The following is a 27,112-nucleotide window of genomic DNA, read 5'->3' as shown; positions in this document are numbered from 1 at the left end:
GGCTCTGCCTCCAACCAGATGGAAGGGAGAGACAAATTGGTTTGTTGGACCACACAGAACCAATGTCCTGGCAAGTTGAACCCATGAGAGGATAAAGCTTTAGTGGATACAGGTACCCAGAGTGTTCTGACACCACCAAACCACAAGTGGTGGAACCCCTCTGTGTTTCTGGTGTGAAGAGGAGGATCCCCACACCTGGATGTGTTGGAAGATGACTACTGGGATGCAAGCCACAGTTTGCTTTCACTTGGAGGCATAGAAGGAGTCACTGGACTCAGTCTGCCCCAGAGGTGGAAACACAGCCCCAGCATTTGCAGCATTTGGACTGGGCATGGACTGATCCAGACTGTGCTGGAACAGAGTGGAGCTGCAGAGCACCTGCAGTGAGCAGCCCTCTGTGTACTGCAAAGTGACCTCCTGTGGAGTGAGAATGGACAGTGCCTGAGGTGTGCTGCTGATTGCTGCTGGGCATGGTGCAGGTGGCACAGTATGAGGGCTTGGGAATATCAAAGGTTAAGTTGAAAATTTGCTGCCACTACTCCATCCTGCCTCATGCCACCTTCACAGGGACAGTGCTGGCTGGAGCAAAGTACTACAGGGCTTGAAGTTCAGATTGCAATATGAGAGGCTTCCTGTTCTGGTTGCTGCTGTTGGGTTCTGGCTCTCAGGTGCTGACTCTTTGCTGAGCAGGAGGGCTGTAGGGGTTTAACTCCTGGCTGCTGCTGCTCACTGCTGTGCTTCTTTCTGCAAACAGCCTCAGGTCAGTGTGCATTATGGGATCTCCTTTGGATTCAACTCTTTTGATCTTATCTCAAGTCCTTATCCCAGCACAAAGGGGTTTTTGATTCATGTGTGTGTTATTTTTCCCTCCCTTCTGTTTTGGGGAGGAAGAGGCAGCTTAACCTCTTCTCAGCTCTTCAACCTGTTACAGCCCCAGAGTGGAAAGCCAACAGAAGCTTTCTGAGTTCTTCCAAAGATCTCCATGAGCTTCCCCCTACACCCTCCAAAGATCCCAAAAGTCAGTCCCAGGACCATCCAAATCCCAAACACCTAAGATCACCTGAAAGCCCTTGAAGAATGCCTCTGAGATGCCCCTCAAGACGCCTCTAAGAACCTCATTGTCCCCTCCCTGAACCGGGCACACAGCTCCACCCCATCCCTTGGGAGCAAATGCCCCCAAAATTTGGGCATTGTGGCAGGGATATCTGAAATAAAAGCAAACAGACAGGATTTGGGTAACTTTTGGGGTTTATTGAGACAATTGGTCAATGGACAGAGGATTTCTTCCCCCAAAGAGACACAAAGCATTGGGGAAGAACCAGACAGACCCTGGCAAAGCCCTGCCCAGCTGGGAGCTCCAGGTGTGCCGACTCAGCACTGTAATTGTTCTCATTAGCAATAATTGGTGTTCAGATGGGCAGGAGGTGTTTGTTGCTGCTGGTGTCCTCAGTCCCTGAGAAGTGCAAAGGAAAATGGGATGATTTTGGTTCCGGAAAGGCCCTCTCAGAGCGGTCACGATTACCCAACAGATTCTAGGTAGATTTATGCCTCCCCTGCAATGCAGGCTGCTCTCTGGTGTGGATGTAGCGGTGCTTGTTGAGATAGCCCTTCCGGGTGAAGCTCTTACTGCAGTCAGCACAAGTGAATGCCTTCTCACTGGTGTGGGTGCGGCGGTGGCGACTAAGATTTTTGCCCCTGGCTGAAGCTCTTCCCACATTCAGCACAGGTGTAAGGCTTCTCATCGGTGTGGGTGCGGTGGTGGTAGATGAGAGTGCTCCTATGTTTGACGGCCTGACCACACAGCACAGCTGAAAGACTTCTCGCCAGTGTGCACACCACGGTGCTCTATGAGGTGTACGTTCTGGGTGAAGTTCTTGCCGCAGTCGGTACAGCTGTAAGGTTTCTCACCATTATGGATGAGTCGGTGCTGGATTAATGTGGTACTCGTGGTGAAGTTCTTGCCACACTCAGCACAGGGGAACAGATGCTCTCCAGTGTGGATGCGGCGATGGATGGTGAAAGTGGAGCTGTGTTTGAAGCTCTTGCCGCAGTCCCTGCAGGTGAAAGCCTTCTCCCTGGTGTGGGTGAGGTGGTGTTGCCTAAGAGTAAAGATCTGCCTGAACCGCTTGCCACAGCTGTCACGAGAGAAGGGCTTCTCTCCAGTGTGGGTGCGGCGGTGCCGGGTGAGACAAGTGCGCTGGGTGAAGCTCTGTTTGCAGTCAGCACAGGTGAAAGGTTTCTCTCCAGTGTGGGTGCGGATGTGCTGCATGAGCTCGGAGTTCCGGCGGAACCTCTTGCCACAGTCACCACAGACGAAGGGCCGGGAGCCAGGCTGCGGGCAGTGGTGCTTCACTAGCTCTGAGCTACCTGGGAAGCTCTGCCCACACTCAAGGCACTCATTCAGATCTTTGGGTGACACTGAGGGACCTGCTCTGGCTTCATCCTCCTCCACACATTCCTCCCCCTCATCCTGATCACCTTCATCATCATCATTATCCTCCTCTTCATAGCTGTCATTCTCAGCATCATCCTCCATCTTGTCCTCTTTTTCCTCCCCATCCTCCTCTACCTTGGGACTGCACATTGGCTTCTCCAACTTGATCTCTGGGTGCTGCTTCTCCTCCCAGCTCTTGTCTGGGTCCTTCTGTGAGGCCATGCTGTGGCAGGAAGGGATCACAGCTGTGCAATAGGGAAGATGGAAGCACCTGAGCCCAGGACCTCAAACCCTCAGATCCTGACTGGGTCATGACACTCCCTGACTCCCAACACCCAGCTAGAGGAGAGAATGCAGAGGGGACCTCAAACCCTCAGTTTCTGCCACAGTGTGGGCACAGACCTCCAACACCTATGCTGAGACCCCAGGTTCCTGTGATCAGTGCCCTGAGGTACCCTGGGACTTACAAGTGGTCTTGTCCTACTCTGCTCGACCCTGGTGGCATTGGCAGGGTGGTTCCTGGTCCAGGCCCTGTCCTTTGATCTCCCCTGGCTCAGACAATGGAGGCAGCAGCACTGAACAAGAAACACCAAATCACCTCCAACCTTCTCCCACCACCCTCCAAATCCCAACCCCCAAACATCACCTCCTGCTCACAACTCACCCCCAGCAGACTGGAGCATTCCTCAACTCCCACACCACCTGATGTGCCTCAGAGCTCCTGGAGAGGTGAAATATGCTGGACAGGAGGAGGTGGTGGAGGCTAAGAGCTGCCCTGGGGGCCGGGGTCCTGCTGTTGCCCCATTCTGGATTTCTTACCTGTTGGGCTGCTCCAAGGGACAGATCTGCAAACTCTGCTCTTCCTCACGAACAGAAAGGGGCAGGGATGATGTAGAGAGAGGACTCAGCCCATGCCAGAGAGAAGCAAAGGGCTCAGAGAAAAGCATTGATCTGCAAGGGATGGCTCAGCACTGCCCAGGACCAGGCAGCACAGCTCAGCCTTCCTGGGGGCAGCTCCCAAGCCCAGCAGCACAGCCACAGCACACAGCCAGGGCTGCTCAAGATGGGAAGCCTCAGCAACTACAGACTCAGCTCCTTGCCCAGCACACAGCCCCCAGCACATAGCTGCAGGCCAGCACCACAACACAGCTGCCTCCACACAGCCTCTCCCAGCCCTTGCCTAAAGCTTCCTCCCACTGCCTGCCCAGGGCTCTGCTGCCTGCAGCTGCATTTGACAGCAGATCTTGCTCTGGCCACAGCTCTCCTCCCTAGCCCTACCACCACCACACTCACTGTGTGCTCACCTGTGCCCTGAACACACCTCTCTGCTGCTCACTGCCCTAGAGAAGACCACAGCAGCCCTCAGGACACACACAAAGGGAGCTTCATGCTTTCTGGAGGTGCATCAAAGGGGGAATGGACTTGCTCATCTTCTTGCTAAACCTCTTCAGCCCTCACTGGGATGCTGGAGGAGTCTCTGGCTCCTGCCCAAACCTCACACCTCCAGCACCCTTCACACACCTGCAGCCCAAAGAGACTCACTTGAAAGGGTTTTGCTTTCTTCTCTCCCTGACCATTTCTCTCACCTTCCTCTTTGCAGTTCTCCTGGAGCTGCCACTCCACAGCCCCAAAAGAAAATGAGGTTGGATGGGAGGGCACAGTGCCCATGGGCTGTTGTTCATCTCCCAGCTGACACATGCAGAGCTGCAGCACAATTCACTCCTTTCACCTCCTCAAATGCTGCCAGATTCTGCCATTTCCTGCACACACATTTGCCACCTGGGCCCTGCATCCTCTCCCCTTTTTGGGGGGACAAGGCCTCATTCCTGCCTGAGCACACCCAGGCCCCTCTCTCAGTCCCAGCCTATCCATGTCCCTGCTGCCTTGGCTCTCCCATGGCCCTGTGTCCCCCACTTCCACTGCCACTGCAGCTGGAAGGGTGGAGTGGGAAATGCTGTGGCTGAGGAAGCATCTAAGGAACTGGGCTGGAAGCAGCAGCACAAGGATGGAAGGGGCCTGAGACTAAAGGCTGGGATCAGCTGGAGGCCTGAAAGAACAGCACCAAGCCAAGGGGGGGTTACAGATGAGGGCTGGGGAGGGACCCTGCAGACACCTCATGCAGCAACTGATGAGAGCAAGGGGGACAGAGAGGGAGTGAGACCTCAGGTGACTCCTGCCATGGGGAATGGCTGGGCTGTGTGGCTAGGAGCCCTGAGTGCCTGCTTGGGCTGTGCTGCATGTCAGGAGGGGTCAGGGGACTGTTCTCAGCCAGCCAGGGTTTGGGACTTTGAGCTTCTGGGGTCAGCTGCTGCCAGTGCCATTGGAGGTAGGAGCCAGGCAGAGCCACACAGCTGCTGAACTAAACCCTCCCACCCCTTGCAGCCTTCACCCTCCATCTCTCCATCCATTGCTCCATCTCCATTCACTTGCTGCCCTCTCAGAGTCCCCAGGGCCCCACCAAGTCTCCAGGGCTGATCTACACATCCATCAGGGCCCAACAGAAGCCCCTGGATGAGAGCATGGATGAGGATCCTTGTTGTCGGAGTAAGGCACTGGGATGTCTTACACCAGAGATCAGAGACTGCCAGCAGGGACAGCAGAGACCAGAGGGACACCACAAAGTGCCATCTAGTTTAGTTCATCCCCACAAGGCCTGCACTCACTCTTTACAAAGGAACAGCACAGGATCTCCAACCTCCTTTGCCCTTCCCCTCTGCTCCCAGCAACATCTTCTGGGATCTCTCTCTGCAGAGGATCTTTGAGGCCTTGGCAATGCTGCCAACTGCGGGCTGCAGTGCCTGGCTCACCTGGGAGCTGCCTACCAGAATCTGTAACTGCAGCTCTTGGGTATGGGGGAGGAGGGGCAGAGAGGCATGGGGGAGGGGGAAGGCATTTGGGGCCTGGGCTTCTGGCCTGCTTTGGTGGAGCTCTGGAGGAAGCTTTGGCCTAGGGAGGTTGCTTGGCTCCCGTGGCCCAGGCGCACTATGGATTGTTGTGGATTTGATGCTTTGCACTGTAGGATGCAGCTCTGAACAGCACAGCCATGGAAACTGCCCAATTCTATCCAACCCTCTGGCCACAGCTTGGCATCAGCTCCTTTCACAAGGCTCAAAGAGAGCTTCTCTGGCTCCTGAAACCTAAGGCAATACCCTGCAGAACAAGTTGGAGGAGCTCAAGGGGACAAGCTGCAGAGGGGGCCCAGGGCAACCTCCTGAGCTTCAACAAGAGCAAGGGCAGGGTCCTGCCCCTGGCCTGGCACAATCCTCACAGTCAGACCAGCCTGGGGGAGGAGGGGATAGGAAGCAGCCCTGCAGAAAAGCACTGGGGGGTGCTGCTGGACAAGAAGCTGCACAGGAACAGACAGGGGGAGCCTGCAGCCCACAAGGCCAAGGCCAGCCTGGGCTGCACCAAAAGCAGCAGGGCCACAGATGGACAGAGGCCATCCTGGCACTTGGCTCTGCTCTGCTGAGATTTCACCTGCAGCACTGCAGCCAGCTCTGGAACCATCAACACAGGAAGGACATGGACCTGACAGAGAAGGCCCAGAGGAGGGACAAAAAAATGATCAGGGGCTTGGAGCAGCTCTGTTACCAGGACAGGCTGAGGGAGCTGGGGGTGATCAGCCTGGAGAGGAGAATACTCTGTGGAGACCTAAGAGTGACCTTCTGGTACTTGAAGGGGGCTACAAGAAGGCTGCAGAGGGACTCTTTGAAGCCATTGCCTCTGGTCCTGTCTCTGCAGGCTTTGCAAACTAGAGCAGAGCAGATTGAGATTGGAGGTGAGGAACAAGTTCTGCACCAGGAGCCTGCTGGAACACTGCAACAGGTTGCCCAGGGAGGGGCTTGAGGGCCCAGCCCTGGAGAGGTTCAAGGTGAGGCTGGACAGGGCTCTGGGCAACCTGAGCTAGTGCAGGATGTCCCTGCTGACTGCAGAGGGGCTTGGACTGCAGCACCTTTGCAGCTCCCTGACAACCCAAACCACTCTGGGATTCTAGGAGTCTAAGTGCAGCCTCCAGGGAGAGCAGGAAAAAGATGAGGCAGAGGAGGACAAGGAAGAGGACAAGGAGGAGGAGATCCAAAATCCCTTCCTAACTCCTCCAAACCTCTGCCAAATTCCTGGAAAGCTCTTCCAGCTCTGCAGAGTTCATTCTGAAGAGAGCTGAGGGAGTTGCTAGGCTCAGGGATGTCTTGCACACTCTGCACAAATGCTCCAGAAGCTTTCCAAGTGCCCTCAAAACCAGCAGCACAGCTCTGCTGCCACACAATGCCAGGCTGCAAGGGACCCCAAGGCTCAGCTGCTCCAACCTTGCCAGCTGACACTGGACTGGAAAGGAGCTGGCCCAGCCCCCTGCCAAGCTGAGCCTTCCAACTCTGCCCTGCAGGGCAATCCACCACTGCCCTGGGGAGATGATTCCAATGGCTGACTGGCAGGGAAAAGCTTTTGCCTCTGCAGGGCACTGTGCCACTTCAGCTCAACTCTTGCAGCAGCTCTTTGAGATCTGCCTTTGGAGCACCACAAACTCCGAAGCACTGCAGTGCAAAGCAGCTTAGCTTCAACTCCCAACTGGCTGAACTCTCACATTTTAAATTCAAGGCAGGGGCCAAGCTCACACCCAGCCCCCAAGCTCAAGAACCAGCCACTAAGGTCAGAGTCAGGTCCCAAGCACAAGAATCCAGGTCAGAAATGCAGAGCCAGCCCCCAGGCTCAGAGCCAGCTCCTAAGTTCGCATACAGGCCCCAAGCTCAAGAAGCAGCAGCTAAGATCAGAACACTTCCCAAGCTCAGAGCCAGCCCCTGAGCTCAAGAACCAGCAATTAAGGTCAGAACACTTCCCAAGCTGAGAGCCACCTCCAGAGCTCACACCCAGCCCCCTAGCTCAAGAGCCAGCCACTAAAGTCCAGAACCTAGATCAAAAGTGCAGACTCAGCTCCCAAGCCACCAACTAAGGTCAGAATCACTTCCCAAGCTCAAAAACCAGCCCCTGACCTCACAGATAGGCCCTGAGATCAAGAACCACACCCCAAGCCCAGAGTGAGCAACTAAGCTCAAAACCCCTTTCCAAGTTCACACCCAGACCCCAAGCTCAAGAGCCAGAAAATAAAATCAGAACCACTTCCCAAGCTCAAGAACCAGCCCCTGAGCTCAGAGCCAGCAACTAAGGTCAGCGCACTTCCCAATCTCACAGCCAGCCCCCAAGCTCCAGAACCAGCAACTAAGGTCAGAACCACTTCCTAAGCTCACACCCAGACCCCAAGCTCAAGAAACAGCTCCCAAGCCAGCAACTAAGGTCAGAACCGCTTTCCAACCTCAAGAACCAGCCCCCAGGCTCCAGTACCAGCAACAAAGGTCAGAACCAAGCTCCAGAGCCAGCCCCCACAAGCTCAAGAGCCAGACAGTAAGATCAGAACCACTTCCCAAACTCAAGAACCAACCCCTGACCTCAGAGACAAGCCCTGAGATCAAGAACCAGACCCCAAGCCCAGAGTGAGCAACTAAGCTCAAAACTCCTTTCCAAGCTCACACCCAGCCCCCAAGCTCAAGAGACAGAAAATAAAATCAGAACCACTTCCCAAGCTCAAGAACCAGCAGCTAAGACCAGAGCCAGCAACTAAAGTCAGAACACTTATAGTTTCATAGTTTCATAGTTTCATTCAGGGTTGGAAGGGACCACAAGGATCATCTAGTTCCAACGCCCCTGCCACGGGCAGGGACACCCCACACTAGATCAGGCTGGACAGAGCCTCATCCAGCCTGGGCTTAAACACCCCCAGGGACGGGGCCTCGACCACCTCCCTGGACAACACATTCCAGGGTTTCACCACTCTCATGGGGAAGAACCTCCTCCTCACATCTAGCCTGAATCTCCCCACCTCCAGCTTCATTCCATTCCCCCTAGTCCTATCACTACCTGAGATCCTGAGAAGTCCTTCCCCAGCCTTCCTGTAGGCCCCCTTCAGATACTGGAAGGCCACAATTAGGTCACCTGGGAGCCTTCTCTTCTGCAGACTGAACAGCCCCAACTCCTTCAGTCTGTCCTCATAGGAGAGGTGCTCCAGCACTCTGCTCATCCTTGTGGCCCTTCTCTGGACATGTTCCAGCACCTCCAGATCCCTCTTGGAATAGGGGCTCCAGAACTGGACACAGTACTCCAGGTGGGGTCTCACCAGGGCTGAGTAGAGGGGGAGGATCACCTCCCTTGCCCTGCTTGGTGTCATCAGCAAACTTGCTGAGGGTGCACTCAATGCCACTGTCCGTGGCACCCACAAAGATGTTGAACAAGACAGGTCCCAGGACTGATCCCTGAGGGACTCCACTTGTCACTGGCCTCCACTGGGACATGGAGCCATGGACAGCCACTCTTTGGGTGCGGCCATCAAGCCAGTTCCTTATCCATCTAGTGGTCCACCCATCAAACCCATGTGTCACCAGTTTGGAGACCAGGATGTAGTGCGGGACAGTGTTGAAGGCTTTGCTCAGGTCCAGGTAAATTACATCAGTTGCTCGTCCCTCATCTATTAATTTTGTCACCTGCTCATAGAAGGCCACCAGGTTGGTCAGGCAGGATTTGCCCTTGGCAAAGCCATGCTGACTGTTGCCAATCACCTCTTCACTATTCTTCTGAGCCAGTAGTGCCTCCAGGAGGATCTGCTCCATGATCTTTCCGGGCACAGAGGTGAGACTGACTGGCCTGTAGTTCCCTGGTTCCTCCTTCTTACCCTTTTTGAAGATGGGGGCAATGTTTCCCCTTTTCCAGTCTGTGGGGACTTCACCAGATTGCCATGACTTTTGAAATAGAATAGAGAGGGGTTTAGCAACCTCCTCTGCCAGTTCTCTCAGCACCCGTGGGTGTATCCCGTCGGGTCCCATGGACTTGAACACTTTCAGGTTCTTCAGGTGATCACAAACCTGATCTGCACTTACAATGGGCAGTTCTTCCTCCCCGTCCCTGGCTTTGACTTCCATAACATCAGGAGTGTGGCTAGAGGCCCTTGCAGTGAAGACTGAGGTAAAGAAGTTATTAAGTACCTCAGCCTTTTCCTCATCACTTGTGACCATGTTACCATTTTCCTTTCTGAGGGGGCCCACACCTTCCCTAGTCTTCTTCTTCCCATTCATATACCTGTAGAAGTTCTTAGTGTTCCCTTTAATCTCCCTGGCTAGATTCAACTCAAACTCTGCTTTGGCTTTCTTAACCAGGTCTCTTGCTGCTCGGGCAGCTTCCTTATATACCCCCTGTTCTACCTGTCCTTCTCTCCACTTCCTGTAGAGTTTCCTTTTAAGTCATAGTGTGTCCAGTAGCTCCTTGCTCATCCAGGCAGGCCTCCTAGCATTCTTGCCTGCTTTTCTCTTTGTTGGTATACAGAGCTCCTGGACACAGAGGAGGTGGTCCTTGAATACTGACCAGCTGTCCTGGGTCCCTCTTCCCTCCAGGGCTTTGTCCCACGACACTTTGGCTAGCAGATCCCTGAAGCGATCAAAATCTGCACACCTAAAGTCTAGGGTCGTGAGCTTGGAATACTTCCTCCTGATTGCCCTGAGGAGATTAAATTCAACTACTTCATGGTCACTGCAGCCAAGGCTATGTCTGAGCCTCACATTGCTTACCAGCCCTTCCCTGTTGGTGAGAACAAGGTCCAGCATAGCACCATTTCTTGTTGGTTCCTCTACCATTTGGAAGAGGAAGTTGTCTTCTATGCAGTCCAGGAACTGTGTGTCTGTGTCCTGAGGACTGCTGTGAACTTCTCTTGGGGAGTGGGCAGTAGAGAGGTGTGCAGGGCAGAGCTGAGCACAGAGTGGGTGTGGTGGGGGCAGGGCCAGGGAGGAGAGATGGTTCCAGAGCAAAATCTACTGGCAAATGCAGCTGCAGGCAGCAGAGCCCTGGGCAGGCAGTGGGAGGAAGCTTTAGGCAAGGGCTGGGAGAGGCTGTGTGGAGGCAGCTGTGTTGTGGTGCTGGCCTGCAGCTATGTGCTGGGGGCTGTGTGCTGGGCAGGAAGCTGAGTCTGCACTTGCTGAGGCCTCCCATCTTGATCAGCCCTGGCTGTGTGCTGTGGCTGTGCTGCTGGGCTTGGGAGCTGCCCCCAGCATGGCTGAGCTGTGCTGCCTGATCCTGGGCAGTGCTGAACCATATCTTGCAGGTCTGTGCTCTCCTCTGAGCCCTTTGCTTCTCTCTGTCAGGGGCTGAGTCCTCTCTCCATCATCCCTGCCCCTGTGTGCTGTGGAAGAGCAGAGTTTGCAGATCTGTCCCTTAGAGCAGCCCAACAGGTAAGAAATCCAGAATGGGGCAACAGCAGGACCCCGGCCCCCAGGGCAGCTCCAAACCTCCTCCACCTCATCCTGTCCAGCATATTTCACCTCTCCAGGAGCTCTGAGGCACATCAGGTGTTGTGGGAGTTGAGGAATGCTCCAGGCTGCTGGGGGTGAGTTGTGAGCAGGAGGTGATGTTTGGGGGATGGGATTTGGAGGGTGGTGGGAGAAGGTTGGAGGTGGTTTGGTCGTCCTTGGTCAGTGCTGCTGCCTCCATTGTCTGAGCCAAGGGAGATCAAAGGACAGGGCCTGGACCAGGAACCACCCTGCCAATGCCACCAGGGTCGAGCAGAGTAGGACAAGACCACTTGTAAGTCCCAGGGTACCTCAGGGCACTGATCACAGGAACCTGGGGTCTCAGCACAGGTATTAGAGGTCTGTGCCCACACTGTGGCAGAAACTGAGGGTTTGAGGTCTCCTCTGCATTCTTTCCCCCAGCTGGGTGTTGGGAGTCAGGGAGTGTCATGACCCAGGCAGGATCTGAGGATTTGAGATCCTGGGCTCTGGTGCTTCCATCTTCCCTATTGCACAGCTGTGACCCCTTCCTGCCACAGCATGGCCTCACAGAAGGACCCAGACAAGAGCTGGGAGGAGAAGCAGCACCCAGAGATCAAGTTGGAGAAGCCAATGTGCAGTCCCAAGGTAGAGGAGGATGGGGAGGAAAAAGAGGACAAGATGGAGGATGATGCTGAAAATGACAACTATGAAGAGGAGGATAATGATGATGATGAAGGTGACCAGGATGAGGGGGAGGAATGTATGGAGGAGGATGAAGCCAGAGCAGGTCCCTCAGTGTCACCCAAAGATCTGAATCAGTGCCATGAGTGTGGGCAGAGCTTCCCAGGTAGCTCAGAGCTAGTGCAGCACCACTGCCCACAGCCTGGCACCCGGCCCTTCGTTTGTGGTGACTGTGACAAGAGGTTCCGCCGGAACTCTGAGCTCAGCCAGCACCGCCGCACCCACACTGGAGAGAAACCTTTCACCTGTGCTGACTGCAAACAGAGCTTCACCCAGCGCACTTGTCTCACCCGGCACCGCCGCACCCACAATGGAGAGAGGCCCTTCTCTCGTGTCAGCTGTGGCAAGCGGTTCAGGCAGATCTCTACTCTTAAGCAACACCACCTCAGCCACACCAGGGAGAAGGCCTTCAGCTGCAGAGACTGCGGCAAGAGCTTCCAACACAGCTCCACTCTCACCATCCATCGCCGCATCCACACTGGAGAGCATCTGTTCCCCTGTACTGAGTGCGGCAAGACTTTCACCACGAGTACTAAATTCATCCAGCACCAACTCATCCACAGTGGTGTGAGGCCGTACAGCTGTGCCGACTGCGGCAAGAGCTTCACCCGGAAGAACCATCTCACAGAGCACCGTCGTGTGCACACTGGCGATAAATCTTTCAGCTGTACTGAGTGCGGGAGGAGCTTCAGCCACAGGAGCTCTCATTGCTCACCGCCGCACCCACACTGGAGAGAAGCCTTTCACCTGTGCTGACTGTGGTAGGAGCTTCAGCCAGAGGCACGCTCTCAGTCGCCACCGCCGCACCCACACCAGTGAGAAGGCTTTCACGTGTGCTGATTGCGGTAAGCGCTTCACCCAGAAGGGCTATCTCAACAAGCACCGCTACATCCACACCAGAGAGCAGCCTGCATTGCAGGGGAGGCATAAATCTACCTAGAATCTGTTGGGTAATCGTGACCGCTCTGAGAGGGCCTTTCCGGAACCAAAATCATCCCATTTTCCTTTGCACTTCTCAGGGACTGAGGACACCAGCAGCAACAAACACCTCCTGCCCATCTGAACACCAATTATTGCTAATGAGAACAATTACAGTGCTGAGTCGGCACACCTGGAGCTCCCAGCTGGGCAGGGCTTTGCCAGGGTCTGTCTGGTTCTTCCCCAATGCTTTGTGTCTCCCTGGGGGAAGAAATCCTCTGTCCATTGACCAATTGTCTCAATAAAACCCAAAAGTTACCCAAATCCTGTCTGTTTGCTTTTATTTCAGTTATCTCTGCCTCAATGCCTGAATTTAGGGGGCATTTGCTCCCAAGGGATGGGGTGGAGCTGTGTTCCCCGTTGAGGGAAGGCAAAATGAGGTTCTCAGAGGAGTCTTGAGGGGCATCTCAGAGGCATTCTTCAGGGGCTTTCAGGTGATCTTACATGTTTGGGATTTGATGGTCCTAGGACTGACTTTTGGGATCTTTGGAGGGTGTAGGGGGAAGCTGATGGAGATCTTTGGAAGAACTCAGAAAGCTTCTGTTGGCTTTCCACTCTGGGGCTGTAACAGGTTGAAGAGCTGAGAAGAGGTTAAGCTGCCTGTTCCTCCCCAAAACAGAAGTGAGGGAAAAAAACACACATGAATCAAAAAACCCTCTGGTCTGGGATAAGGACTTGTGATAAGCTCAAAAGAGTTGAATCCAAATGAGATCCCATAATGCACACTGACCTGAGGCTGTTTGCAGAAAGAAGCACAGCAGTGAGCAGCAGCAGCCAGGAGTTAAACCCCTGCAGCCCTCCCCCTCAGCAAAGAGCCAGCACGTGATAGCCAGAACCCAACAGCAGCAACCAGAACAGGAAGCCTCCCATGTTGCCATCTGAACTTCAAGCCCTGTAGTACTTTGCTCCAGCCAGCACTGTCCCTGGGAAGGTGGCATGAGGCAGGATGGTGTGGAGTAATGGCAGCAAATTTCCAGCTTAATCTTTGATATTCCTAAGCCCTCATTCTGTGCCACCTGCACCATGCCCAGCAGCAATCAGCAGCACACCTCAGGCACTGTCCATTCTCACTCCACAGGAGGTTGCTTTGCAGTACACAGAGGGCTGCTCACTGCAGGTGCTCTGCAGCTCCACTCTGTTCCAGCACAGTCTGGATCAGTCCATGCCCAGTCCAAATGCTGCAAATGCTGGGGCTGTGTTTCCACCTCTGGGGCAATTGAGCCCAGTAACTCCTTCCATGCCTCCAATTGAAAGCAAACTGTGGCTTGCATCCCAGTACTCAGCTTCCAACACATCCAGGTGTGGGGATCCTCCTGCCACACCAGAAACACAGGAGGGTTCCACCCCTTGTGGTTTGATGGTGTCAGAGCACTCTGGGCACCTGTATCTACTAAAGCTTTATCCTCTCATGGGTTCAACTTGCCAGGCCATTGGTTCTGTACAGTCCAACAAACCAATTGGTCTCTCCCTTCCATCTGGTTGGAGGCAGAGCCCCTCTAATTCTGTCTTGGTTCCCTTGCATCTCGTGAAGATGCTTTGGGAGTCCCTTCAGGAGGACCAGAAGCAGTTTCAGCTTCCCTGCTCTTCTTCAGACATTTCCCAGTGGAAACTGAGGCAGCATCTCTGGGGGGACAATTCCCCTGTAAGTCACAGACTCCTGCAGCCAGGACTGGATTGGATTTTCCTTTCCACTTGGTCACGTCCTCCCCATGGTCACACAAGTAAAGCAGAGGGTGTGCTGTGCTGTGTGCCTCCCTAATTCTCTCCCTTGGACAGGGGAGCTGCTGCTTCTCATGGCTGAAACACAGGACTGTACAGGTGGGGAATAAAAGCTGCTTCTGGAGCTGATGGAACTCCTGGGACAGTTCCTTCACAGCTGAAACACAACCCTGGACAGAGGAGCAGAGATTTCCTTTGCCTTGCTGGGGCCTGCTGCTTGTTTCATCCACTGTTTGTCCTTGGCCATCTTCCAAAGCCAGAGATAAGAACCAAGCCAGCAGCCCAGGCTCTTTCTCTTGTTCCCATGGGAACCCTGATCCCTCCTGGTCCTTTGCAGGATCAGCTGCTTTCCTTGTAGGCTTCTTTTTCCCTACAGGAGTGTTGTAGATGTGCCCTCGGGAGTGAGCAGCAAGGATATCAATGAATAGATATATTGGTAGTCTACTGATATACAAACTATGCAGCAGGGGATTTAGTTTCTATTCACAGGCAGCAGTATTGGGTTGGTGGAACCACCTCTGCAGAACGTTTGTGCCTGGGCACTTCAGAGGAACCAAAGGAGTTATAGAATTTAGAGTTGAAACTGATTGGAAAAGCAGTGGGGGAGGGGTTTGTCGGTGACCGGCAAACCCTCAACCCAGGACAGTTTCAGCACTACCTGAACCCAGATTCTATAAAGCAAAGGTTTGGCTTCCTCACGAGTTGAGAACCTCATGAAATCTTTCCTTGGTGATGTGTTTAGAGTCCTGACAGCGCGGCACAGCTGTGCCCTCATGAGGAACTAGAGAACGGCGCCGACCGCGTGGCTGTGCCACGGGGTTGCTGCTTCTCCCAGAGCACAAAGGTCCTGGAGCCTCCCAGGGGAAGCTTCAGAGGCTTTTGCCGCTGGCTCCACGAAGCGCAGCACCTGGCAAAGGTTCCCCGCTCTGGGGGCTGTAGCGCTTCAGGACCGGTGGTGCACAGGGGCTGCCATGGTTTCCTCCCGTGGCGATGGCTCATGCGGCAGTTGACCCCACGCTCCACGGCACTGCCCCCAGCCGGGCAACAGTGGCAATGTGCAGCGAGGCCTTCTGGAGCTGCTTCAAGTCGCAGGTGAGGTGGACCATGGCAGCACAGAGACGCACGCAGGCATAGGCACGGACACCAGCGTGGGGGGCACTTGTTTACCAAACAACTCCTATTTACCATTTGCCCCAAAGAATACTGCTCCAGTCAGCATCCACTGCTAACACAATAATTAACAAATCAACTGATACTCTGCCAAATAACCATAAGCACACGCTGTAAACAGGGCAAACAAACATGTAGCCTGGGCCTTGTTTACCACAGGGGTGGAAACATGCCCAGGCAGATTGTTGACCTGGACTCAGTGGTGCCAAGGTCCACACCCACTGACTGCAGAAGAGAGGGGGGACAAAGGAGGTTTGAGTCACACACACAGAAGCATGTTCTGGTAATATTTGGGCCACAATCCTGGTCATAAGCACCATTCACTATGAGGGGCAGCTGATCCTGGCACAGGCTGCTTCTCTGACACAGCTGCCATGCCTGTGGCACTGTCTGTAGGACCAGAGACCTTCTCTTGCCCCTGAGCCCTCTGCACAGAGATGAGAAGGGCTCGAGAGGCATGGGCCAGGCCCAAGCTCACTGCAGTGATTTCTGTCTCTCAGGAACTCCCAGGCTGACAACAGACTTTTCCCAAACCTTTCCCCAGCTGGAGAGGATTTTGCACTTGCTCAGGGCTGAAATTCCAAAGCACCAGAGGTGACCACCAGCCTAAGAATTTGCCCCTTCCCTCCCCCCACCCCCTGCCACTCCTCAGTATCCAGCATCTGGGCAGATCTCACAGTGGTTTCCTTGGGAGTGTTCTGTATTGCTCTGGATGAAACCAGAGCAAGATGCCCATCAGTGGACAGCACAGCTCTGAGCCATTGCCCTAAGCTAACAGCACCAGCAGCAGCACAAACAGGACTGCAGCTCATCAGCCTCCTGAAAGCAAATCCATCAACAATGTGAACACACCACAGGGAAGAAAACTTCAGTCAAACTCTGCTGACAAGCCTCAAGCCTTAACTGAATCCTCTTCTCCTCTCTTTTTGTTACCTCAGTCCTGCCAAAATCTGCCCTCATTAAGGCAGCTGCTTTCCTGCCCCATGTTGGGCATCAGAAAAGGAATGTAGTGGGTCCAGCTGACCCAGCAGCTTAACCTCTCTGCCTCCCCCAACACAGAACTGAGGGGAAAAGAACACCACACAAAACCTCTTTGTGTTGATACAGAAACAAATGAGAGAAGAGTTTCCTGAGCAAATCAGACAATCAGAATACAAAAGTACAGTGACCTCAGCCTGTGTGCAGAAAAGGCACAGTGGAAAGCAGCAGCAAGCAGCAGCAAGCAAGGCAAAAGCCCAAACCAGGGAGCTGCTCCCCTACCCCTCCCTGTCCCACTGCCATCCCAGCAGAGCAGCCAACACCCAAAAAATCCCAGAACCCAGAAGCAGCAACTGGAACAGGGAGCCTCCCATGCTGCAATCTGAACTTCAAGCCCCATCATCCTTTGCTCCAGCCAGCACTTTCATTTCTGAGGCTGGCATGGCTGCAGCATGGTCTGGATAACAGCAGCAGAGTCAACTCAACCCATGACAATCAGGAGCCTCTCCAAGCAAAATGGAAAGAGCCTCTCAGCTTCTGTGAACAACTTACACTGCTTTGAAGGCAGCTGGACTTGCCACATGGATGCATTAGCTGAGAGCCCAGAAGAGCCCAAAGGGGCAGTGGAAGGTGACTTCAGAAGGATCCTTGAAGATGAAGCTCAGACAGACTTCATGATTTGTAGCTGGAACCTTGGTATTTCCTACTGGGATATCCTTTGGATTCAGAGCCCTGGGACAGTTCACAGGGTCACAGGTGACAGGATGTTAGGGGTTGGGAGGGACCTCTGGAGATCTCTGAGTCCCCCTGCCAGAACAGGACCATAGAATCCAGTGCAGGTCTCACAGGAACACATCCAGACAGGGCTGGCAAGTCTCCAGAGAAGGAGACTCCACAACCTCTCTGGGCAGCCTGTTCCAGGGCTCTGTCACCCTTACAGTAAAGAAGTTCTTCCTTCTGTTGAAGTGGAACTTCCTATATCCTATATCCCCTTACCCACTCCCTGACAGACTGGGCCCCATCCCAGTACAAACTTGTTCCCTGGTATTGGGTTGTTGGTTCCTTTCTGCTCTGACACCAGAGGAATCTTCATGGCAATTCTGGGTCCCTCCTGCATATGAAGCTGTGATGAACTCTGACATGGGTTGGTAGTGATGGGACTGAGCTGATCCATTCCTCATGCAGCTCAAGGACAGAGGTTACAATGAGGCTGAGAGAAGTGTGCCCTAACTTGTCACTGCCTTTCCCTCCTTGCACAGGTCTCCATGGCCAGAGGCAGCAGATGGCCAACAGCAGCTCCATCACCCACTTCCTCCTCCTGCCATTCTCAGGCACAAGGCAGCTGCAGCTCCTGCACTTCTGCCTCTTCCTTCAGGCTGCTGACACCAATCTTGCTTCCCCAGCCAGCTCTCCCCCTGCCATTTCCATCCCTTCCCTGAGCTGTCTCAGCTCTCTCTGCCATTTCCTGACACCTCTGGATGGCCTCATGCATAGCAGCTCTGCCCTTTCAGGGACATTTCTTTGGCCTCATCTCCACTCTGAACCTTTCAAGCTGCACTTTGTGAAGCTTTTGGTCTCGTAACACACCCAAGGAGAGCTCCATCCTCTCTGAAACCACCCTTCAGCCATGTGCACACTGCTATGGCAGTGCTCTGAACCCCATTCAGCAGGCTGAAGCAGCCCAGGTCCCTCAGCCTCTCTGTCTGAAAGCCTGCACAGACTCCTTGTTGGTGGAGCAGGAATTGTTTATTGGCACAGATCAAGCAGTTTATACAGGAAAAATCCAGCAGGCTAAGCAATTCCCTGACATTCCTACACCACTCCTGCTCACTGAATTTTCTCCTTTGATATGCAGCTGTCCATTGTTATCTTCATCCCATATCAGGTTGAGTTTCTCCAGCGTGGAGGTAAGTGTCCTCCTGTCTCACACTCCAGATTGTTTACCACAGTCAGCTCTTCTTTATCACCAGGCCATCCTTCCAGTATCAGCAGCCTGTTGCTCTTTCTTGTCCTGAAACCTTCCACAGATACTTTCTGCTTTCCTACAACTCCCCATTTTTATATGGTTTAAACCAGCAGCCATCACTTGTGCCCTGACCATCCTCCTGTTCCTGGAGGCTATGATTACAAACACCATTAACACTACAATTACAATGCCAATCACCACAAGGATTCCACCTCTAACCCACACTCATGGATTCAGACCTGAGAGCCAATTGTTTGGATTCAGCCAGCTCAGCTCTTTGTTCAGTGCTTGCCATGTTGGATAAATCTTCACCTGGTGTACATTTGTTAGCTGCAGTTCCAGCTGATGCTTCAATGTTCGGACATTATATTTCAAGGAGCTCTCAAAGGCCCCTTGTAAATGTGACCTGAGTGAGTTCCAGTCATGCTGAGAGTCACTCCAAGATAAGGATGTTACACACATGTCCTGCTTATGATTACACACCCAAGTGCCAGGTTCTGCACATTGGCCACAGCAACCCCATGCAGTGCTAGAGGCTGGGGTCAGAGTGGCTGGAGAGCGGCCAGGCAGAGAGGGACCTGGGGGTGCTGGTTGATGGTAGATTGAACATGAGCCTGCAGTGTGCCCAGGCAGCCAAGAGGGCCAATGGCATCCTGGCCTGTATCAGGAACAGTGTGGTCAGCAGGAGCAGGGAGGTCATTCTGCCCCTGTCCTCAGCACTGGTTAGGCCACACCTTGAGTCCTGTGTCCAGCTCTGGGCCCTTCAGTTTAGGAAGGAGGTTGACTTGCTGGAATGAGTCTAGAGAAGAGCAACAAAGTTGGTGAGGGGTTTGGAACACAGCCATGTGAGGAGAGGCTGAGGGAGCTGGGGTTGCTTAGCCTGGAGAAGAGGAGGTTCAGAGGAGTCCTTACTGCTCTCTACAACTGCCTGAAGGGAGGTTGTAGACAGGTGGATGTTGGTCTCTTCTCCAGGCAACCAGCACAAGAACAAGAGGACACAGTCTCAAGCTGCACCAGAGGAGGTTTAGGCTGGATGTTAGTACGAAATTCTACACAGAGAGAGTGATTGCCCATTGGAATGGGCTGTCTGGAGAGGTGGTGGAGTCACCATCACTGGAGGTGTTTAGGAGGAGACTTGATAGGGTGCTTGGTTGAAGGGTTTAGTTGATTAGATGGTGTTGGACGATGGGTTGCATGTGATGATCTTGAAGGTCTCTTCCAACCTGCTTTATTCTCTTCCCCCTCCCCTCCCCTCCCCTCCCCTCCCCTCCCCTCCCCTCCCCTCCCCTCCCCTCCCCTCCCCTCCCCCCCTCCCCTCCCCTCCCCTCCCCTCCCCTCCCCTCCCCTCCCCTCCCCTCCCCTCCCCTCCCCTCCCCTCCCCTCCCCTCCCCTCCCCTCCTCTCCTCTCCTCTCCTCTCCTCTCCTCTCCTCTCCTCTCCTCTCCTCTCCTCTCCTCTCCTCTCCTCTCCTCTCCTCTCCTCTCCTCTCCTCTCCTCTCCTCTCCTCTCCTCTCCTCTCCTCTCCTCTCCTCTCCTCTCCTCTCCTCTCCTCTCCTCTCCTCTCCTCTCCTCTCCTCTCCTCTCCTCTCCTCTCCTCTCCTCTCCTCTCCTCTCCTCTCCTCTCCTCTCCTCTCCTCTCCTCTCCTCTCCTCTCCTCTCCCACTGCAGCATCATATGGGGCTGCAAGGCAGCTTGTTGGTCTCCTAACCAAACAACACTGGCCTCAAGCATGCATAACCTTGCCATTATTTCCTCATCTATAGCTTCCTGCAGCTGCAGATCATTTGTCACATTGGTCAATAAAGTTCTCACTGTGTCCACAGTTTGTATGCCCTTTGTCAGAGCTGTAACTGAAGCAGCTGGGGATGGTAATATTATCACAGCTGATATTATGGCAAACATTAACCATCCCACAAATATTTTTGTCCTTTTTCTAGAATCCTTTAGTCCCTGGTCTAATAGCCTGAGAACATGATCCAATCCATTCTCACTCTCCCACCCTCTTGTCATATTCACTGGGATCCATACCTCTGCCCTTCTTCGGAAGGGAATGATCATGCTCTGCTGATCAATGTCTTTATTGTAATGGGTTGGGGCAGACCCCTCCCCACCACAGGCAGAAATAACGACTCAGACAAACGGATTGCAAAAGTGATGGAAAGTTTAAACAGAAAAACAATAAAAACAACGATGAAAGTTGTACAGAGAACCACAAGCACAGTGACAAAAGAGAGAGATCCCAGAACATACCCAAGAACATCCCATCCCCACCTGGGGGTACACCCAAACCCCCCAGGGCTCTTTCCTCCCCCCCCCAACCCAGCCTTGGGCCTGGGCAGGCCTAAGGGAGGCAGCTCACTCCATTTTACCTAGGCAGCAGCAGAGGACAAAAGAGGAAGTGAAGACGCCGTGTGGATGTTTTATAGGGGAGCAGGGCATTATGGGAATGCAATCCCTGGTTTCCTGTGACCACCCCCCTGGGCTGGGCCCACCCCTTGGGACCTCCCAGGTGTGGTCTGTGCAGTGGCATCCGAGCCAGCACCCAGCCTAAACCACCACACTTAGCAATAATACAAGTCTTAAAGGTAATATTGCTACAACTAAGATGATAAATGCTTGATTCGTTATAGATTATACAATCAACAGCTGTTCCTAACACCTATGAGTGGGTAGTACACGCAGAGCAAAGGAACTATGAAGTACAGGTTCTACTAAGATGCCTTTACACCTACGAGGTGGTGGAGTCGCCATCACTGGAGGTGTTTAGGGGGAGACTTGATGGAGTGCTTAGTGCCATGGTTTAGTTGATTAGATGGTGTTGGATGATAGGTTGGACGTAATGATCTTGAAGGTCTCTTCCAACCTGGTCTATTCTATTCTATTCTATTCTATTCTATTCTATTCTATTCTATTCTATTCTATTCTATTCTATTCTATTCTATTCTATTCTATTCTACTCTACTCTATTCTAAACAGTTCTCTTTACCAATGGTAAAGCTAACCTCCACAACTGTTTCCTTATCACTCTTTCAGCACCATTCCATGAGAGCTGTGACACAGGGCCTTCCCATGATACACAAGGTGATTTTATCTTTGTGGATTCACATCAAGAGATACAAGAGTTAGCCTCTTACACCACCCTGTCAATCAAAGACAGAAGCAAGAAAGAAAGAAAGGAAGGAAAGAAGTTTTAAACAATTTTCACAACAGACATGAGTTTTGATTGGCTAATGGCACCAATCTGTTTTACACCATCATTAGACACCAGTAGCATATTGGACACTACATTTTGAATCAGTTATATAAAATTACACAAGGTAAAAGAGTAACAATGCTGAACCCCATAGCAAATAGGACAAAATTCGTTTCATCCCTGTTCCTCCTGGAAGCCAGGAGAACAAATCCATAACCTACACCCTGCCCCGACAGTCCTTCAGTTGGAACTGAAGTGAGAGCTTCCTTCCAGATTCAAAAGGATCTGCAGGGACACCAGGAAGGTAGAGTCCTTGAAAGATGTCTTCTGTGATGATGCTGTGAGGAAACTTTTCTCCAAGGGTTGCAGCCTGCAAAACTTGAGAGGTCTTTTATATCATAGCAAGATAAATCCATCTGTCAATGCATCAAGGAATCTTCAGCATTCGAGTTTAAATGAGAAACACAACCTCAAAACATACAAAACTGCTATTGCCAGGTTTCTCACACAGGCACAGAGGTTCTCTGAGCCACCCCCTCAGGTGCTGTCCCTGAAAGAGTTGGCTTAATTGCTTTGAATGGGCCTGTAAGTACCCTTGATTGTTACAACTTCTTTCAAAGCCAAGCTAAACACAAACCCTTTTTCCCAAACCATGTTCCCTGCACACACACATACCCCACCTTATTTTTTGTTTTGAGTCCTTAATGATTCACCCTGAGAACAGGGTGCCCTCTGACCTGACAAATGGACCAACCCCCTGCTGGTATCACGAGATGCCAGAAGGGCAGAGGGTAGAGAACCTCAGGAGTCCTCTCACAAGTCCTTTATTACAGCATTGCAGAGTCCCCAGCATGACAGAGTCTTAGAGTGTCCTTAACATCACAAGGCCCAGAAGTCCTTAACAGAAGAAGTAGCTAAGAGGTGTGGAAGTCCCTAACCCAACCTCTCTTGCCCAAGGTACCTCATTTTGGTAGACTTTCTTCCCTCTCCCATTGATTCATGCCAGCAGTAGAATCCAGCCCTGTGTACAAACTAAAGCATGCTCCAATCAAAGGTGCCAGTACCTCTGGCTCATGCAGGAAAACATCTTTGCAGCTTATAGTTGGTCAGCAGAGAATCAGAGGCTCTACACATGGTCCAGGAGCTGCCCTTGTTTGCACAACAGCAGCTGCAGGATAGGAAAGGAGGAGAAGCAGGGAATTCTAAAGCAAGGGATCAGCACCACCTGGCATCCAGTGCTGATTCACCAGCCTTAAAGGCTTCCTGCAGTGGGGCAGCTCCACACCCCCAAGTTGCTCTCACAGGTTGAGAATTTCCCAGGCCCACCTGCAGTTGCACTTCCTTAGCTGCTTCCCAGTTCCTTGCCCAAGTGCCCTTCTGGGGTTCTCTGCATGTTGGATAGCTCCAGACTGTGCCTCTGGCAGTTATTTGTGGGGAGAGGTCTCTCCAGCTGAAGACCATGACATTTGCACAGGCACTTTCAGCTCCCAATGCAGCATCTTGAGCACAGGGCTTGTGGATTTGTGCAGCAGCTCAGCCAGCTCCAGCTTGCATAGCAACAGCTCACGGTTCTGCCAGGCACACTGCTGAGAGCTGCAGAATTAAGCTGAGATCCAAATGTAAGACAAACATCCTGGGGGAGCATTTCTGGGCACTGTGCTGAGGCACAGCATCCTTTCTTGCAGTGATTTCACTCTTTACACTCTTAAATATCCTGAAAACTCAATAGTCAAAGAAATCTCTTCCCACTTCTGTGTGGATGGAAAGGCTGAGGGAAGCCCCAGGTCAGCAGGAATCCATCAGGAACAGAGCTGAGCTAGGGAGAAGACTTTTGGAAGCCCCAGGCCTGCTGCAGAGCAGCAGAGTTCTGTAGTGGAAAGATGGCAGAAGCTCTCCAAGAGCTTCCAAACACCTCCCTGAGATCCCCTCTGCACCCTCCAAAGATTCTGAAAATCAATCCTAGAACCCTCCAGGCTCCCCAAAACACCTAACATCCCTTGACACAATGAAAAAAACACTGAGATGTCCCTGAGAACCTCACTTTGACCTCCCTGAACTGGGCACACAGCCCCAACCCCATTCCTAGGGAGCGAATGCCCTCAGCATTTGGGCATTGTGGGCAGGAATGTCTGAAATAAAAGCAAACAGAGAGGATTTGGGTAACTTTGGCCTTGTAGCAATACAACTGGGCAATGGGCAGAGGGATTTTTACCCCATGAAGGCACAAATTGGGGATAAACCAGAAAAAACCTTGTGACGCTCAGCCCAGCTCCAATGGCAGCTCTGGCTATGCCAACTCAGCACTGTAATTGTTCCCATCAGCACTAATTGGTGCTCAGAAGGGCAGGAGGTGTTTGTTCCTGCTGGACCCCCAGCCTCTGAGAATTGCAGAGGAAAAAAGAGGTGATTTTGGTGGTGTGGTGGAAAGGCCCCCTCAGAAGGACCATGATTATCCCAACAGACCCTAGGTGCATCTATTTATGCCTCCCCTTCCTTGCGGGCTGATCTCCCGTGTGTGTGCGGCGGTGCTTGCTGAGATTTCCTTTCTGGTTGAAGCTCTTGCCACACTCAGCACAGGTGAAAGGTTTCTCACCAGTGTGCACACGACGGTGTCTGGTGAGGGTGCCGCTATTAGTGAAGCTCTTGCCGCAGGTGACACAACTGTATGGTTTCTCACCGCTGTGGGTGCGTTGGTGCTGGATGAGTATAAAGCCGGCGGTGAAGCTCTTGCCGCACTCAGCACAGGTGAAAGGCCTCTCCCCGCTGTGGATGCGGCGGTGGATGGTTAGGCTGTTGCTACATTTGAAGCTCTTGCCGCAGTCCCTGCAGGTGAAGGTCTTAGTGCTGTGCACACTGCGGTGCTTGGTTAGGTTTGCACGCTGAGTGAAGGTCTTGCCGCAGTGGGCACAGCTGTAATGTTTCTCACCACTGTGGATGAGTTGATGCTGGATGAATTCAGTACTCGTGGTAAAGCTCTTGCCGCACTCAGCACAGGGAAAAAGATTCTCTCCGGTGTGGATGCGGCGATGGATGGTGAGAGTGGAGCTCTGTTTGAAACTCTTGCCGCAGTCGCTGCAGCTGAAGGCCTTCTCACTGGTGTGGGTGAGGTGGTGTCGCCTAAGGTGAGAGATCCGCCTGAAGCGCTTACCACAGCTGTCACAAGAGAAGGGCTTCTCTCCAGTGTGGGTGAGGCAGTGCCGGGTGAGATGGCTGCGCTGGGTGAAGCTCTGTCCGCAGTCAGCACAGGTGAAAGGTTTCTCTCCAGTGTGGGTGCGGCGGTGCTGGGTGAGATGAGAGTTGCAGCGGAACCTCTTGCCACAGTCACCACAAACTAAGGGCCGGGAGCCAGGCTGCGGGCAGTGGTGCTTCACTAGCTCTGAGCTATCTGGGAAGCTCTGCCCACACTCAGGGCACTCATTCAGCTCTTTGGGTGACACTGAGGGACCTGCTCTGGCTTCAGCCCCCTCCATACATTCCTCCCCCTCATCCTGGTCGCCTTCATCATCATCATTATCCTCCTCTTCACAGTTGTCATTCTCAGCATCATCCTCCATCTTGTCCTCTTTTTCCTCCTCATCCTCCTCTCCCTTGGGACTGCACATTGGCTTCTCCAACTTGATCTCTGGGTGCTGCTTCTCCTCCCAGCTCCTGTCTGGGTTCTTCTGTGAGGCCATACTGTGGCAGGAAGGGGTCACAGCTCTGCAATATGGAAGATGGAAGCACCTGAGCCCAGGACCTCAAACCCTCAGATCCTGCCTAGGTCATGACAGTCCCTGACTCCCAACACCCAGCTGGAGGAGAGTACAGAGGGGACCTCAAACCTTCAGTTTCTGCCACAGTGTGGGCACAGACCTCTAATACCTGTGCTGAGACCCCAGGTTCCTGTGATCAGTGCCCTGAGGTACCCTGGGACTTACACATGGTCTTGTCCTACTCTGCTCGAGCCTGGTGGCATTGGCAGGGTGGTTCCTGGCCCAGGCCCTGTCCTTTGATCTCCCCTGGCTCAGACAATGGAGGCAGCAGCACTGACCAAGGAAGAACAAACCACCTCCAACCTTCTCCCACCACCCTCCAGATCCCAACCCCCAAACATCACCTCCTGCTCACAACACACTCCCAGCAGCCTGGAGCATTCCTCAGCTCCCACAACACCTGATGTGCCTCAGAGCTCCTGGAGAGGTGAAATATGCTGCACAGGAGGAGGTGGAGGCTGGGAGCTGCCCTTGGGGCTGGGGTCCTGCTGTTAACCCACTCTGGGTTTCTTACCTCTTGGGCTGCTCCAAGGGGCAGGACTGCAAATTCTGCTCTTCCACAGCACACAGGGGCAGGGATGATTGAGAGACCACTCAGCCCCTGACAGAGAGAAGCAAAGGGCTCAGGGGAGAGCAATGATCTGCAAGGGATGGTTCAGCACTGCCCAGGACCAGGCAGCACAGCTCAGCCTTGCTGGGGGCAGCTCCCAAGCCCAGCAGCACAGCCACAGCACACAGCCAGGGCTGATCAAGATGGGAGACCTCAACAAGGTTCAGGCCAGATGTGATGAGGAGGTTCTTCCCCATGAGAGTGGTGAAGCCCTGAAATGGGTTCTCCAGGGAGGTGGTTGAGGCCCCATTCCTGGAGGTGTTTAAGCCCAGGCTGAATGAGGCTCTGGCCAGGCTGATCTAGTGTGGGGTGTCCCTGCCCATGGCAGGGGGGTTGGAACTAGATGATCCTTGTGGTCCCTTCCAACCCTGACTGATACTATGATACTATGAGACTAAGTGCAGGCTCAGCTCCCAAGCCCAGCACACAGCTGCAGGCCAGCACCACAACACAGCTGCCTCCACACAGCCTCTCCCAGCCCTTGCCTAAAGCTTCCTCCCACTGCCTGCCCAGACCTCTGCTGCCTGCACCTGCCTTTGCCAGCAGATCTTGCTCTGGCCACAGCTCTCCTCCCAGGTCCTGCCCCCACCCCACACACTCTGTGCTCACCTTTGACCTGCACACACCTCTCTGCTGCCCACTCCCCAACAGAAGATCACAGCAGCCCTCAGGACACACAAAAAGGGAGCTTCATGCTTTCTGGAGGTGCAGCAAAGGGGGAAGGGACTTGGGCAGCTTCTTGCTAAACCTCTTCAGTCCTCACTGGGATGCTGGAGGAGTCTCTGACTCCTGCCCAAACCTCACTCCTCCAGCACCCTTCACACACCTGCAGCCCAAAGAGACTCACTGGAAAGAGTTTGGCTTCCTTCTCTCCCTGACCATTTCTCTCACCTTGCTCTTTGCAGTTCCCTGGAGCTGCCACTCCACATCCCCAAGAGAAAAATGAGGTTGGATGGGAGGGCACAGTGCCCATGGGCTGCTGTTCGTCTCCCAGCTGACACATGCAGAGCTGCAGCACAATTCACTCCTTTCACCTCCTCAAATGCTGCCAGATTCTGCCATTCCCTGCACACACATCTGCCACCTGGGCCCTGGATCCTCTCCCCTTTTGGAGGGGACAAGGCCTAATTCCTGCCTGACCACACCCAGGCCCTTCCCTCATTCCCAGCCTATCCATGTCCCTGCTGCCTTGGCTGTCCCATGGCCCTGTGTCCCCCACCTCCACTGCCACTGCAGCTGGAAGGGTGGAGTGGGAAATGCTGTGGCTGAGGA

At 53.4% G+C, this 27,112-nt stretch overlaps 1 pseudogene; it reads right to left on the bottom strand.

Annotated features, from left to right (window-relative positions):
- Positions 1-1,532: 1,532 nt before the first annotated feature.
- On the bottom strand, positions 1,533-25,399 carry LOC137457109 (zinc finger protein 420-like; annotated as a pseudogene).
- Between the last annotated feature and the right edge of the window lie 1,713 nt (positions 25,400-27,112).

The sequence above is a fragment of the Melanerpes formicivorus genome, unplaced genomic scaffold (genome assembly GCF_026170545.1).
Source record: "Melanerpes formicivorus ecotype bairdi unplaced genomic scaffold, bMelFor1.0.p_v2 SCAF_159, whole genome shotgun sequence".
In the NCBI taxonomy this organism is placed as follows: domain Eukaryota; kingdom Metazoa; phylum Chordata; class Aves; order Piciformes; family Picidae; genus Melanerpes; species Melanerpes formicivorus.
Note: the sequence above shows the minus strand (reverse complement) of the source record. Positions and strands in the feature narration are given on the sequence as shown.